At 36.6% G+C, this 15,472-nt stretch overlaps 2 pseudogenes; one reads left to right on the top strand and one right to left on the bottom strand.

The window, feature by feature from the left end:
* The first annotated feature begins 1,918 nt into the window (after positions 1-1,918).
* Positions 1,919-3,327, top strand: LOC114749861 (UDP-glycosyltransferase 89A2-like; annotated as a pseudogene).
* A 3,675-nt stretch (positions 3,328-7,002) lies between these two features.
* Positions 7,003-9,951, bottom strand: LOC114749862 (phosphatidylinositol 4-kinase gamma 5-like; annotated as a pseudogene).
* Positions 9,952-15,472: the final 5,521 nt, after the last annotated feature.

A 15,472-nucleotide genomic window follows, 5' to 3' on the forward strand; every position in this document is an offset into this window, starting at 1 on the left:
CCAGTGAGCTAGAGAAAGGCCAAAGGAGTGGTGGATCTGCTGAGGGCTGGGGATGTCATAGATCATGTAGTAAGTTCATATTATTATATTATTATTATTATTTTAAGGCAGATTTTTTTTACCTTGTTTTTTTTTTTTACTATAACTATCAACTATGTAGATCAGATTTCAGTAATATAAATTGATCTGTGTACTTTTAAAATAATATTATAATAATATTTTTATAATGTGTTAAATCTGAAATAATAAAATTTAATTTAATAGTAATGAAAGGGGTAAAGAAGAAGAAAGGCGGAGTAGCGTAGCTGAATCTTATACCAAATTCAAATACAAAGAAGGGAAAAGTAATCTGCAGGTCCTTATATTTTCATTCAGTTTTTAATCAGGTCCCTCTAAATTTTTTAGTTTTTATTAGATCCTTAAAGTTATCTCTGTTATAAGTGTTAATCCTTCCGTCAAGAGCTGTTAAAAGATGGCCACAAACAACGTTAAGACATGATGAGTTGGCTGAATAGCATCCAGGTGTTAAAGAAGGATTGGACAAGTATTATCCTTTGACCCAAAAGAACTCTTGCAGCCAATGGGTCTTTCCCCTCCGTAAGCGCGTGGGCAAGGTATGAGTTAGTCTGAAATTGTAAACAATGAAGTTTTTGTTCTCCTCCTGCATATATAATCCTCTCAGACCTAATGGATTCTTTTGCCTTACCCTTCCAAGTACTTCCACTTCCACTGTAAATTCCATTACTGTCGCTCTGGTCGTCGTCTTCCGTTGCTTCACTGCTATCTAAAATCATGTACAATTCATATATATATATATATATATATGAATGTTTAATCATTGAATACGACTTAGTTGTAGAAATCAGAATGAAAGATGCAAGATATATGAATATTATATACTTATTCGATCCCCATCAACACTTCCAAAGCCACCCTATCTTCTGGTTTTTGAGAAGAATTTTCAGAGCATGACAATCATTATCTCCAAAGCATAGAAACGTAAACAGCAAAATGCTTTTTCGAGTATTGAGATGGCTTTGAGCATATTTTGGGCATTGTCACCCGAAATCGCCATTCAATGCAGTCATAAGATGGGAGAAGCTTTGGAAGTGATACTGCATCAACATCCATGTGTGCGTAACTTGTCTGTTGTTTGGTTCAACTCCACTTGGGTAGGATGGATTAGATGGAGAAAGGCCTCTCTCTTGTCAAGCTGGAGAATGATCCTAATGATAGCTCCGGTGACTTTGACAATGATAAGGATAATGATATATCCAGAGAGCTGGAAACCCTAACGGCAATGGCGGAAAGGAGAAATTTTAATTTGTTTCATACTAAAATCACTTAAAGCAGAAATGATAGTCACATCAAAACCCCAAGTGCTGGAGGCTAAAGCAATGGGGACCATCGGAAGATTGCTACGAACATTCATCGGATATGGTCGCCGTCATGGCCTCACACTTCAATGGCCGTTACAAGGCGTCTTGTGTGTTTTAACGGCTTTTAGACAAAGGGATTAGTTCTTGTAACAAAAATAAGTTTAAGGATCTAATAAAAAATAAAAAATTTAGAGGGAGCTAATTAAAAACTAAATAAAACTATAAGGAGTGGCAGATTACTTTCCCCTCTACAAAGAAAGGAACTAACGTTCTAGCTACCACGACAGTATCAAGTTCTATACTTCTACCTATTCCTACTCATATATCTCAAATTCTCATCAGCCCTTAATTTGTTTTTTAAAATTTGAGTGCTTTGTACAGCACAATCAGTGATGGAAATAGATTCTCTAGCTAAGTGACGTCCAATCAAGCTTTTAATTCTCATTCCTATTCCTAGTTCTTCAGCTCAGTTCTGCCTTCAACTCTGCATTTTCCGCCGGCTCCGTCAATATTTCTCCCATCGCCGGCCTTTAGAAGCCATGTCTAAAACTCACATTCTCATATTTCCTTCCCCAGCACAAGGCCACATCCTGCCGCTCCTCCATTTCAACCACCGGCTTGCTCTTCGAGGTTTATCCATCACCCTCATCGTCACTCCCAAAAACCTCTCCCTCCTCCAGTCTCTCCTCCGTGCCCACCCCGTCGCCGTTCATACCCTTATCCTTCCCTTCCCTTCACACCCCAAAATCCCTCCTGGCGTCGAAAACGTCAGGGAGCTTGGCACTGCCGGAAATTACACCATGATCAATGCTCTCTCCAAGCTTCAGGACCCAATTATCCAGTGGTTCAACTCGCACCCTTCACCTCCCGTGGCCATCATCTCCGACTTCTTCCTCGGCTGGACCCTCAGCATTTCCCGCCATCTGGGCATTCCGAGGATTGTTTTCTACTCTTCTGGGGCGCTCTTCGCCTCCATTAACAACATCTGTTGGCAGAATATTGACAGCATTAGAGATCAGAGGGTGGTTGAGTTCTCCAAGATCCCCAGAGCATCGTCTTTTAAAAAGGAGCATCTTTCTACTACTGTTCTGAAATACAAGGAATCGGATCCTGGCTCCGAGATCATAAAGGAGGGTTACTTGGCGAATCCGGTGAGTTGGGGTTGCGTTTTCAATAGCTTCCAAGATCTGGAAGGTCCCTATTTGGATTATTTAAGAACGACATTGGGCCACCGATGGGTTTTCGCGATGGGCCCCTTGAGCCTCCTCGGAACCTATAATGGCGGAGGTCGGGACAACCCCAATAGTGAGACGAACTCCCACGTACTCAGCTGGCTCGACGGCAGCCTTGACGATTCCGTGATGTACGTGTGCTTCGGGAGTCAAAAGGTGCTCAAGACTCAAGAGAGAACAAATGGAGGCTCTGGCATTCGGGTTGGAAGTATCAGAGACCCGATTCGTATGGGTTGTTAAACCCGGCACGACCCAACAAACGGAGGAAGGATCCGGGTTAGTCCCAGAGGGATTTGAGGATCGGGTAAAAGATCGGGGCTTCGTGATAAAGGGTTGGGCACCCCAAGTAGCAATACTGAGTCACAGAGCGGTCGGCGGGTTTCTGAGTCACTGTGGTTGGAACATGGTATTAGAAGCCATAGTGGCAGGAGTTATGATTCTGGGGTGGCCTATGGAAGCTGACCAGTTCATCAACGCCAAGCTATTGGTGGAGGATAAGGGCGTTGCCGTGAGAGTGTGAGGGAGCGGATTTAGTACCCGACCTGGAAGATTTGGGTCGGATAGTAGCAAGATCAATGAGTGGAGATAGTGCTGAAAAAGCAAGACCTAAAGCACTTAAAGATGAAGCTCATAGAAGTGTAAATCAGGAGAGAAAGTCATGGCAAGAGTTGGATGAGTTTGTGGAAGACATAGCTCAACTTGGCGCACAACAATGATGCTTATGAATCTCTAGGGTGTTTTAAATAGGTAGAAAGAGAATGTTTGGATTAGTTTTTCAAAAGTGATTTTAAGATGTTCGAAATAAATATTAAAAAAAATATTATCTCGATTTATGTGAAAATATTTTTTTTTTTAAGTGCTGTATTTCAAACACCTCTTAAGTATATCTTAAACTAGAAAACAAGTTTGGAGTAAGCTAATTAAGGCTCAATATAACATAATGAACACCACATGTTTGTATATTGTGGGAGGATGGATGTGTCAACTTGCAATGATCGAGCTGTTTTCGTTGTCAAGAACAAGTTGTTATTAAAGCTTTAATGTTCACCTACTCACTACATAAATACAAATAGCCAGTACTCCCTATAGCATAATGGTATGAAAGTTTTCATGCAAGTAAAAGGTGACAGATTTGATTTTGCTTGTAACTTTTAAGGAGTTGACGCTTATGTTTGTGTGTATGAGAATAATCGTAGAAATCTAAGCTGTATTTCTTTCTTTTTTTATTTTTTGGTATAAAAGATGGCCTAAGCCCAAAATGAAAAACTAAGCAAGATGAGGATTAGATCCCAGACCATCATTCTCGGACTCCTCAAATGAAGAGGCCAGAAACTTAAGATAGCAGTACTCGACTGGTCATGTTCTGAAATGCCGTGGATCCACAAGTATAAAATGATATACTTGAAATCTGGGTTTGGCTTAATGGGCTTGATGAGAGAATAGGATATAATGTCCACTCATCTTCCAATAGGCCCATTGCTCAAGCACACAGTACATTTCAACCCATAAACCCAATTCCTGACAGAATATGTTAAATGCTGCATAAAACAATGAAAAATGATTCATGCACAAGGCTCCCACCAAGTGGAGCATGAGATCTCTCTGTAAGGGAAGAAGTTATTTTCAAGATTCGAACCTGTGACCTCAATATCACATGACAACAACCTTACTGTTTCTTAATGACTCACCCTTGTTTATAAAACATAGTCTCATTTATAAAGACTTAATTCATGTTGGTTTTTTAAAATAAAGCAGGGGCCAAAAAAACAAAAAGAGGCACAAAAATCAAGACAAGAGGCACTGTTCATCAATTTCAGAACAATGTCGACTTGCTTTAAAATTTATAATAAGCATATTGGTGGCCACACTGCACTGAATTAGCGACAGGACATGCGGGTCCTGATAACACTAAGGCCACCTTGCAACTTGCAACTTGCAAATATTGCCAATATGTACATTTCGGAAGTTTCAGTTTTAAGAAACACAAAACAAATAAACAACACAAAGCAGTACTAATAATGGCCACACGTTATAATTAAAGGCAAAAATATAAAATATCATCTAATGCCCTCCAAGTTGGATCTTCCCTTGTAGCTCAGTGCCCCCCACACCACACACCCTATCTTTCTGTGTATTTCATCACCTCAACAATTCATGCCTATGAAATATCGTCCATGTACCAACAAAGAAGGTGATGACCATTCATGATCTGACAATGGCTGACCAATTTGCAAGACAAGTTTATGGGCAAAGATCAAGTGGGATGCATTTTTAAAAACTAAAGAGGAAGTAAAGGTGATTTCAACAAATCTAAAAAGTCATTTAGATGATTTAGTCTTTATTCTCAATCTTTGATTATGCAGAAAACTTGAACCTCAAGAGTTACTCCATCAAAGAATTGTCAAGTACAAGCATTCGGGTTCATGATGTTATTCTTATCAGTGACTGATTCACATGAAAAAGTTCACAGCTTTGATTCACTTTCATACTTTTCACTCACATGCATATGAACACCTGTTTGCTTCCTTGTTCACAGGTACCCGGACACATCTAACTATTTAAAAGGGTGCATAAATACCTTTCTTTTCTTTAGCAGTTTTTTGTGGATGTCAAGACACAGCTTTTCATGCATATTTTGATTCTGTGAATTTATTGTTTGGTTAAAAGAATTCAGATATAATGTCAAAAGAAGACTTGCTACATTTATATCTTCAACTCTAATCTACTTGTCAGCAAGAAGTGAGTTAGGCTAACTATTTATGCACTGTAATTGCATTTTTGCCTTAGCTCTTACTGTTTTCCCAAACGAAGAAATTTGCAGTCACTTTTGCTTTGAGATTAAATCAAGGAAAAAAAAAACCAGACAAGTCTAAGTCTCACTCTTGTTTTTGTCTTTTCCTCCTCTGATATAATTATTATATCTTAAATCACAAACCATTAAAAAGCTTGAGGTTAGGGGACCCTTAAATGAGAATATTAATAGAATATAAAAGAAAAGATAGCTATAGATTAGGCTGCCACTTCATCAAACTCACTTTTTCTATATCCACAATCAGACCAATCTCTAAGAATGCAACACCTTAACTGATACTTTTCCAGTACAAGATCATAACCGTGCCAGCGTAACCGTAGTCAAATAAACTAGATAACCTCTGACAGAAAAATCCTGGCCGGCCCACAGATGTTGTTGTTGAATTTAGATAATCATTGATCAAGACCCTCACCAAATTTCCAAGTTTATCCTGTTTTCCAGCTAACTTGAATGTATATCGCTGACAGTGACATTCCAAAACCGCACAAGATGTACCGTAGCGCCCGGTTTAAAGCCCATCTTATTGAGCCAGTCGTAAAAATTTAAGAATATTTTTTACAGGTAAGCATAGTTTTCTTTAGTAGGATTGGCTTTTAATATACTTGCATCCTTATTTACTAGAGTAGAACTGAATCTAAGAGAGGAACAGAGTAGCTCTGTTTTTCACTCTCTGTTTGACCTATTCTTCCCGTGGGCAAGAGAGTTGAAGAGATAGTATATTTACATTGAAATCTAAATAAGCACCAGCAGTGTACAAGAGTTGAGCTCTTCAACTTATTGAGAGGCCGAACAAGGATTTAATTTGGTGAAATCTTTGGTGGGACTATTTTATGTGATTTTTTTTTTTTCAATTGGTTGTTAATATCTTTGTTGCTGCTTCTATGTCAGCATCGGCAACATGTGTATGTTTCTCTTTTGCTGTCTTGTTAATTTAGCACGACCATGACATAAGACAAGACTCTAATTCACTCCAAAACAAATCTAAATCACACGCTGGGAAATATCGGAAGTTAAAAAAAAAAAAAAATCCTTTATCTTTGTTGCTTACACCACAAGGAAAGAAAATTGTATTATTTGATGCATGCGACGGCAGAAAAAGGATATACACATGGTAGCCAGTTGTATTTACAGAAGGCGACGTGAGCAGTCTCTGAGATGGCATATGTAAAATGGGTGAGCCGGACTTGTGAAGTGACGCCACAGATGGCTCCAAGAATAATCCCCTGTATTGATGATTTAGAGGGGACTTCATAATAGATACCAAGTCTCTTCAGCGTGCTTTAGGATAAGAAAATGACCAAATGGGTCATATTTATTTTGTATTATTCATAGACCAAGTTGTCCAGAAAAGCATGTTTGGCTAAAGTATTTTCAAAGTTTTTGTCTTTGCTATAATATAAATTTTTGCAAATGCTTTGCACATAGTCTAAACTAGTCATCAGGCTCCTATCAGTTGATTGCAATATTCTGATTCCACAAATCGAAACCATGCTATATTTTATCTGTTTCCCATCATTCTTGAAAGTGCATTGGCTTGGAACAGCCTTTTCAGCCACAGAGCTAAGGAGTTACTCAGTGATTTAAGTAAATGTGTGATTTAATTAAAAACAAAATAAGGGAATACACAACTCATTATATACACAAGTTTTCATTTCACGATTTTATCCTACAAATTATTTATCAAACAGACCATGAGATGGTCCTGGAGGGAAAAAAAAGAAATGAAATCATAAAATCAAAATGCAACAAATGCTTCCCGGCTAACAACGTATTTACAACATTTCCTACCCTCACTCCCAAATACAAGCACTCGTCACAATTTTATAAGCAAGAACTATCCTACAGTCCTCGTTCCTAGATAACTAAGCCTCTTATTCTTCACTCTGAAGTCCTATATCATAGCAACGCAATGCTCAACTTCAAAACTGGCATGAAGTTCCAAGTCTCTGTCTCTGCTTCTGACCTAAAGTTATGGATTTCCTTTTGGCAAATGCCGGATACAAAAGCTCTTGAAACTTCTCCAGGAACACTGCCCATTCTTCATCACTCATATCAGCTAGCTTCACAAAGCTTATGCTTGCAGGAAGCTGCTCACTGGCACTCCTGTGCCAGATGATGCATTTGTAATATAGCCGTCATCCACTTCTGCTCCTGAATGTTTCTGGGTTTTCTCGCCTAACATAGTATTTTTCAGTGACACAGAAAGTTTAGAGACATTTTGGATTGTTTGACGGGGAAACGAGACAAACCCTAAGGGATCTTCCCCATCACTTTCTTCCTCTCCCTCTTCAATGCTTTCATCAAGCTTGGAAAGTGGGTTGCGACCACGTCCACTCCCAAATCCACATTGAAAAGTTGCTATGGTTAAAGGATCATCAAACGCCATCTTGGGAGTAAAATCGAACCCAAATTCATCACAATCTATCTCAAACTGGAATTCCTGATCTCCCGACTCAGTCCTTGGAGATAGTTCTTCCCTCTCCGCAAGCATCTTCCTTGCCCCCAAGCATACCACCTCAAGTTCACTGGGTTCCTCTTCACCCCTGTGGAGCTCCCGAGTCATCATCTCACCAATCTCAGCAAGACATAGGCCAAAATCAGCAGCCTCCTTGAGAAAAATAGTGCAGAGTACCAAGACTCTCAGACAAGCCTCTCGTATCATGGGCAGTTCCCTACGAAGCATCTCACAATCTCGAACTGGATCAAGATTTTTTATGTAATTGAGCTCTTCTTCAGTGAATGGAATTGAAGCCTGAGGCCAATGAATCCACTCAAAGTATGGATCCTCCAGAGTTTCTGGTAGGCAAAGCCCATGATCAATAGGAAAGAGCTCCACTTGGCCAAATTTCCCCATGCTATCATGCTTTTTGACTAGCAAGTTTCCGCCATGCCTATCTGTGTTAAGAATCCTAATGTCCAATATCCCTATACGATGCACAGAAGCAACTGGAAAGCTAGAGGTCCCATGATCACTGGCATCAAAATCATGTGGTATGAACTGTTGGAAAGATGCAATTTTGCTTACCAAATTCTTCCTCCGAACATTAGTCCCATTGACGCCATCATTGACATTGAAGATTGAGTGGGTAACCTTCACTAAGGCAGTTGGAGGCACATTTGCAAAATGGTCATAGTCAAGCAGATAAGCTGCAACTTCCCTGAACCCTGTCTCTCCTACCCTCACCGAGCGTTTCAAACCTGGCTGTCCAAGAGTTTTACCAACAAACCCTTTGGGATTGTTAGGGGCAAAAGGCTCCTCATCTGTTGGTTTCACAATGGCAACACTCTCGCCTCTACTGTTCCGGAAATAGTATGCACCTCCAAGTCCACTATGAACAGGGATTGGATCTATCCCCATCTTAATTGCCTTCACGGTGTCCTTGACCAGTTGCTTCGTTTTATCAAGGCGATTTGATTGCCCCAGTATCTCAATAGGACCACTCTTGTCCCTCTGCTGGATATCCCTTCCAACGGGTGAGAGACAAGGAGTGGATGAGCTTCTGTGCATTTGATTCCTAGTAAGAAGAAGTGGAGAGTCATTTCTTACTGCACTAAGGTCATTCTTCAGAATAATGTCCCCAAAACTTAGTGAGCTCTCTTCTGTTGGGACATTAAGGGCAAGCTGCAGCCTCCTTTTCACCGTGTGAGCATTGTCTCTACGATCTAATTCCATGCCGAGGACACAGCCATTTTCTGCTTGCACAAAAACTCGTCTCCTCCCAGCAGGCTGCCTTCCTTCGATCCTGTTGTTTCCATGATATTCCCCACCGTGGGGACTCCTCATTAGTGACACAGCCATCTGAGTTTGAACAGGGCTGTCTAACTTTTGAGACATCAACTGAATAATGAAGCAAAAATGATGGCGGAAGAAAGCTTCTTCCCTCCCCAGAAATTGGAAAGCTGGCCCAAGGAGATTGAGTGAGGCCAATGTCTTGTTCCCCAATGATCATTAATCGGAGCCGTCGTGTGAAAAAAATTGAAGGACGGATACAGGATTGGAGATAGAAAAAAGATCCAGGGTGATCACTACATGGAGGAGGCCATCACGCCCGGCTAGCAGAACATAAAATCTGCACAAGCATGGAAATTTAATCAAAATTCAAATAACCGCCATAATCAAAGTAAATCCACACATAAATTCCCGTTCAGTTCAATTACTTCAAAGTGAATCCATGCAGTCATTATATAATTTTCGCACGCACTTGCACCACTATATTGTGAACGGATAGATCCATCATTCATGCTTCTCTAAGTCCTGATAATTATTAGAAAGTTAAGGAAAAATAGTTAACGCATCAGTTTTGCATCTAATAGCTGATACAATGAACAGTGCACCAAAGAATTGCGAAACCTCCTCAATAAAATGATCGGTCATTCAATACTCAAGTTTAAAAAAACTGTAAGAAACAGAAAAACACAGAAAGAAAATCATTGAATAAATTAAAGAATCCTGTTTAGGCGCTAAGAAATCCCAAGAGTATAGAGAGACTGAAAGACCCAGCTTTACATAAGCCACCATCATTTGAACCCAAAAAACCAAAGACACAAGCAGAAACAGGTTCCTACCAACAAAGAGAGAGAGAGAGAGAGAAGAAAGAAATGAGCCAAAGACAGCTGGTTTGCTAGCTTCATTGACACAAAACGAAAATCCACCCAGCTCCTTCATTCAATGAAAGAAAGGATTCAGCCATTTCGGGAAAGAAAAACATCCGCATAAATTGTTGAAATGAAAATGCATTATACTCCTCAAAGGAATCGTACCCAACCCCCTTGGAGCTCTAGTACACCCATAGGCAGAAACAATTTCATTGAGCTGAAGCAACCAACTCACCACAATGCGAGATCTGAACATGAAAAAAACTAAATCCCCGAAGCTACAGTGGCCAGAAAGTGGAGGATGAATCAGAAGAATGGTCCAGTAAGAAGGAACCACGAACCCAGTCCGAGTATTCGACCGTACAACGCTAAGGACTCGTTCGGGTTGACTCGGAGGATTCCTTTGTCGAAGCAAAACCCACAAAGGTAAAAACTCCCTCCCTCTCTATCCTCTCGCCCTCAGAACGTTCTCTAACCCAAAGGCGAAAGCTTCAGTCGGGTTAATATACAAACATGATGATTCTCTCTCTCTCTCTCTCTGCCCCACACTGAGCCAGGGGGAGAAGTCCAGAACAAAGAATCATGACCGTTGGATCTGTGAACGGAAAAGGATGTGAACCGTCAGATAGTATAAGGGAATGGGTGAGGGTGACGTGGAGATAAGGGAGTGGACAATGACGTGGCTGAGAGTCAGTGTCGACTGTAGAGTGTAACATACTACAATTTGCAGTGTCCATCTGATGGTCTTGATTCTGTCACAAGCGGCCGCACTCCAGGCCAATGGATTTGGGGCCTAGTTGGGCCCCACATGGTCACTTTTTTCAGATCTGATCGTACGGTGTGGATTGAATCAGAGAATGTGGATCAGATGCTGCTGCCCATTTCTGATTGATGATGGATCTTACCGGCTAGTTTTTGGCATTATTATCAAAGGAAGGCAGCGGAAATCGGACGGGTCCAAAAGGACAAAAATTGATCGGACGGCTCATCCTGATTGTGTCGCTGTCAAACAACTGTGTTCCGGATCCATAGAAAGAAATTGCTTCTTAAGATAGACTCACCCTCCAAGTGGCAAGCATCATGAACCATCATCATGATATTCTCAGTCTCCTGAGCACAAACACTATTACATTAATTATATTAATTGTGTAGGTTAGTTTTGGTCTCAAAAATTTTTTTTTAATGAAGTACGATGACATATAATTTTAAGTGATTTATTATTTTATAATTTATAAAAAGATTAATATAATTTTTATTTTCTCAAATTTGTTCTCATTTTAGTTTTTGTCTTTCAAGTTTCAAATAATAAATTTTGGTCATTTTAAAAGCAAAATGATCCAGCTTTTCATTGAATTATATGGACTAATGTTTTTGATAAAAAGAAACTTAAAAAACCAGAACTTATAATTTGAAACTTGAGGGATTAATACTAAAATTAGGACAAACTTGAAAAACAAAAAATTATATTAACCCATTTACAGATATTGTGTCTTACTATGTAAGTTATAATTTACATTATCTTAGATAATTTTTATTACTCATAATTTATAAATATTGTGTTTTTTTATACTGATGATATTTGTCGATGAGAAATCACGAACATGGCCTTCTTTATAATCTCATGTCATTATCAACTGAACAAATATAATATAATATTAGTAAAAAAAAAAACATTTTAACTTTTGAGCTGAAGTTATACAATTAGCCTTTAAAAAAAAAACACTCATACACAGCTTTAGCTTCTGTAGCTCATCTGATATTTGGATCACTTTCAACAAAAAATCATTTTTATATTTTATAAGATAAAATTCTTTTTATATATTTATCTCATGTAAAAGCACTTAAAAACCTATTTTTAAAAGTATGGAAGCGTATGTGAGAGTGAAGTGGTCAAATGTGTAAGATAGAGCTAGTTAGAGCCAATATAAATATTTAGTTTGCTTTGATGATTGCAAGTTTCGGTAGTAATTTACACAATAAAATATAGACTTTTCGATGAAAGAAAAATAATGATGTTTTTTTTCATCACAAATAAACAATTATTTGGTTTCCCAGATTAATTTTTGTGGTTTAGAGAATGTACAATAGAAATTACATTATACCCCCCCCCTCCCCCCCCTCTTCCCTCGCTCCCTCGATGATTGATGTGAGATAAGAAGGCATAAAATTAGAGAAGCATACATAGCCTTGAGAGTTGCACCCACCCTTGAAGGAACTAGTGGGCTAACCCAGCCATGTGAGTTGATTTAATAAATGTATATAGCGAAAATAACCAAAAAAGAAAACTAAAAATTATTAAATGTCAAATAAAAAATGTTAATAAAAAATTGTCGTCGTTTACAAATTCAGTATTGTTAACACCAAATAAAGTGTTATTACCAAATCTGATTTAAAATTTAGTAATTTTTAGCTCTTTTTTTAATTATTTTTCTTATAATAATATTATATATCAGTACAAAAGATTAGTTTCTTATAACATGATGAATTATTGTTTAAATTTTTATTAAGAGATGTGTTTACGTTTAGTGTTCTACACTACTTCAAGCACATTCTCAACTTGACTTATAAATAAAAATAGAGAAGTATATATATGAGCTAACTTTACAAAGGTATATAGTTTATATAATAAATAATGCATAAATACGTGATACATTGATTTTTTTTAAAAGAAATTATATATTTTTTTATGAAGATGATAATTATAAATGGGAAGATTCCTTGTTGAAAATCTCTCTGTTCTGTGTTCTCATCAGGCCCCCTTTTTGTGTGATAAGATGCTAATTTTTTATTTATTTGAAAAAATATAATAAATTTTTAATTACATTTTGTAGTATTATATTCCCATTTGTGTGTTTTTATACTTCATTGACTTTAGACGTTGTGGAAATTTAAATAGAAAGCATGAATTGCGAACTTACAATTTTGCCATTCACTCCGAAATCGCATTTTAGAAATTGATGGATTTTAACTTTTAATTTTATGCTTTTTCTCTTTTCACCAAAAAAAGAGAAGGCGTACTAATATATGGGGGGGAAAAAAAAAGGAAACAAAAGGTGTAGACATTCGCTGTGGCTTACCAGAACAAGTACTTCTTCTTTTGCACTTTGACTTTATTGAACGTTGAATTCCCTTTATCACTTTCTTCTAATAATAATAATAATAATAATATATATACAATACATATATATTTATATATGGGCAACTTTTATTTAGTTTACCGCTTTTTATGGTAGGCAGGCCTGATTGTCAAGAAAGTGAACATTTTTGGCAGTTAAACATCCCATATCATGAGTCACGATCGTCTCTCAAAATCAAGATTTGCCACAAAAAAAATGGTTTAAGTTAGTTGTGAATAAAAAAATACTGTAGTTTACTAAAAATTCTATATTTTATACTACCTCTAGTCTTAAATATAAGAATTAACTGACTAATTTGAAAAGATTAAAGAAAGAAGTTAAGTTGGTTATTTGTAATAAACATGTGTTGTCTTTCCTAAAATATTCTTGCCAATCAAGTGTGTTAGCTATAACTACTATTATTAGAAAGACTACCTTAGAAACAAAATGCATAAATAAGAGAGACAAAGTGGATTGGGGTCTTATATTTAGGATCAAAACAAAAATCAAACAAGGTCTTATATTAACAACCGGAGGTAGTATTAACATTACTATTTGACATTATTGCTAATAATGAGTAATTTGTATGTTATAAAAAATGAGTAATTTGTTTTGTATTGAAATAATCAATATCAAAATATATAATAAAATTTCAGATGAAACCATATGACTTGCAGATCAGGAAATAGCACAAATTTGATTGTAACGAGCTCCCTATATGTCATCAAAATATCACAGAAATATTCTTTTACGCGTACCAAGAAAATTATTAAATAATCTTTCTTTTTTTGGTTAAATCAATCTAAAAATTTTCTAAAATCTGTGGTGTTTAAATAAGTACTTCTCTGGTATAAGACCCAATTGTTGAGTTAATTTTGGTTCTAAATATAAGACCCATTTCTCATATTTATCAATTTTCTCTAAATTACCCCTATAGATAGTCCCTCAACTATAATCAAGTAAAAGAATGAAAGGAGGTATTAAGAAAGATGATTATGGTGTTTTAGGAAAGATGTGTCACATTTTTTATAATTAACTAACTTATCTAACTTCCTTAATCTAATCAATTAGTGAAATGGGTCTTATATTAAGGACCGGAGGAATACTATTTAACCACTAATGAGTGCATTGATTACTAACAAAGAAAGAAATATATAAATCTTATTTTTGCCAACAAGAAATAAATCATTTAATAATTTTTTTAAAATATGAAATTCACTCACCCCTCAAATACCAAATATAGGACGTCTTACATGTATAAGAAATTCTTGGTTCGTCGTATAATTAATTTACTTGGTGGGTTGTTAATAAACCCTTTTCTAAATATTATCCTTGTTGTAATTTACTTATAGTGTTTCTCTATTAATATGAAAAAAAGTTTGGAGAGAGTACTGTAATTCAGACAGAGTTAACAAATGTGATTTATTATCATGCAGATTGGAGAGAGTATTGTGAAGAAGAAAAAAATTTATTGGATTTTAAACAATATGTGTAGTACGAATATAGAGTTGGTTTAACAGTGTAAGATCTCATTAAGGGGGTGTTTGGACATCATGAAAAGTGCTTCTGAGAAGCATTTTTCTACAAATCGAGATAAATTCCTTTATATATTTATCTCGTAAACTATAAAATCACTTCTGAAACCATAATTTGGTTTTCATCCAAACACCCTCAATCTTTTTGAGTCTCAAATCTGTTTCTCAAGCGAGATATCTGTACTGAAGGGGGTAGGCACGAACTCTAAACTAAATTAGCCAATTACTTAAATGTATAATACCCTTTCGTTCCTTAATATAGGATCTAATTATTAAGTTAATTTTGATCTCAAATATAAAATCTATTTTTTATATTTATCAATTTTTTCTAAATTATTTCTACAGGTACTCTCTCAACCATAATCAAATAAGTGAGGGAGTAAAGATATTATAAAAGATAATTATGAATTTTAAAAAAAATATCATATTTTTGTATTAACTAACTTACTTAATCTAATTAAATTAGTTAAATAGGTTTTATATTAAGTTGCACGTGAAGATGCTCATGGCCACCTAGATCTTTGGTGGCAGAGATTAGCCTTGGTTAGTGCAATATCATTGTCTCCATTTATAATAATTCTTACTCACAATTATAATGTCTAGAGTTTCCCCATGATTAATTATTTGCTTCGCTATACGTGACAACTATGTCTTTTTCTTCATCCAAATTCTAAAACACTACCAACATCTTTCTTAATAAATCAATCAGACACTTTCGTAATAAATCAATTTGCATTCTTTCGTAATAGATAAAAATAAAGAGACAAAGTTCATTGCATCTTGTTTATGCGATTAAAATAAA

Source organism: Neltuma alba, unplaced genomic scaffold (assembly GCF_004799145.2).
Source record: "Neltuma alba isolate B1F8T4 unplaced genomic scaffold, ASM479914v2 tig00006205_pilon, whole genome shotgun sequence".
Lineage (NCBI taxonomy): Eukaryota > Viridiplantae > Streptophyta > Magnoliopsida > Fabales > Fabaceae > Neltuma > Neltuma alba.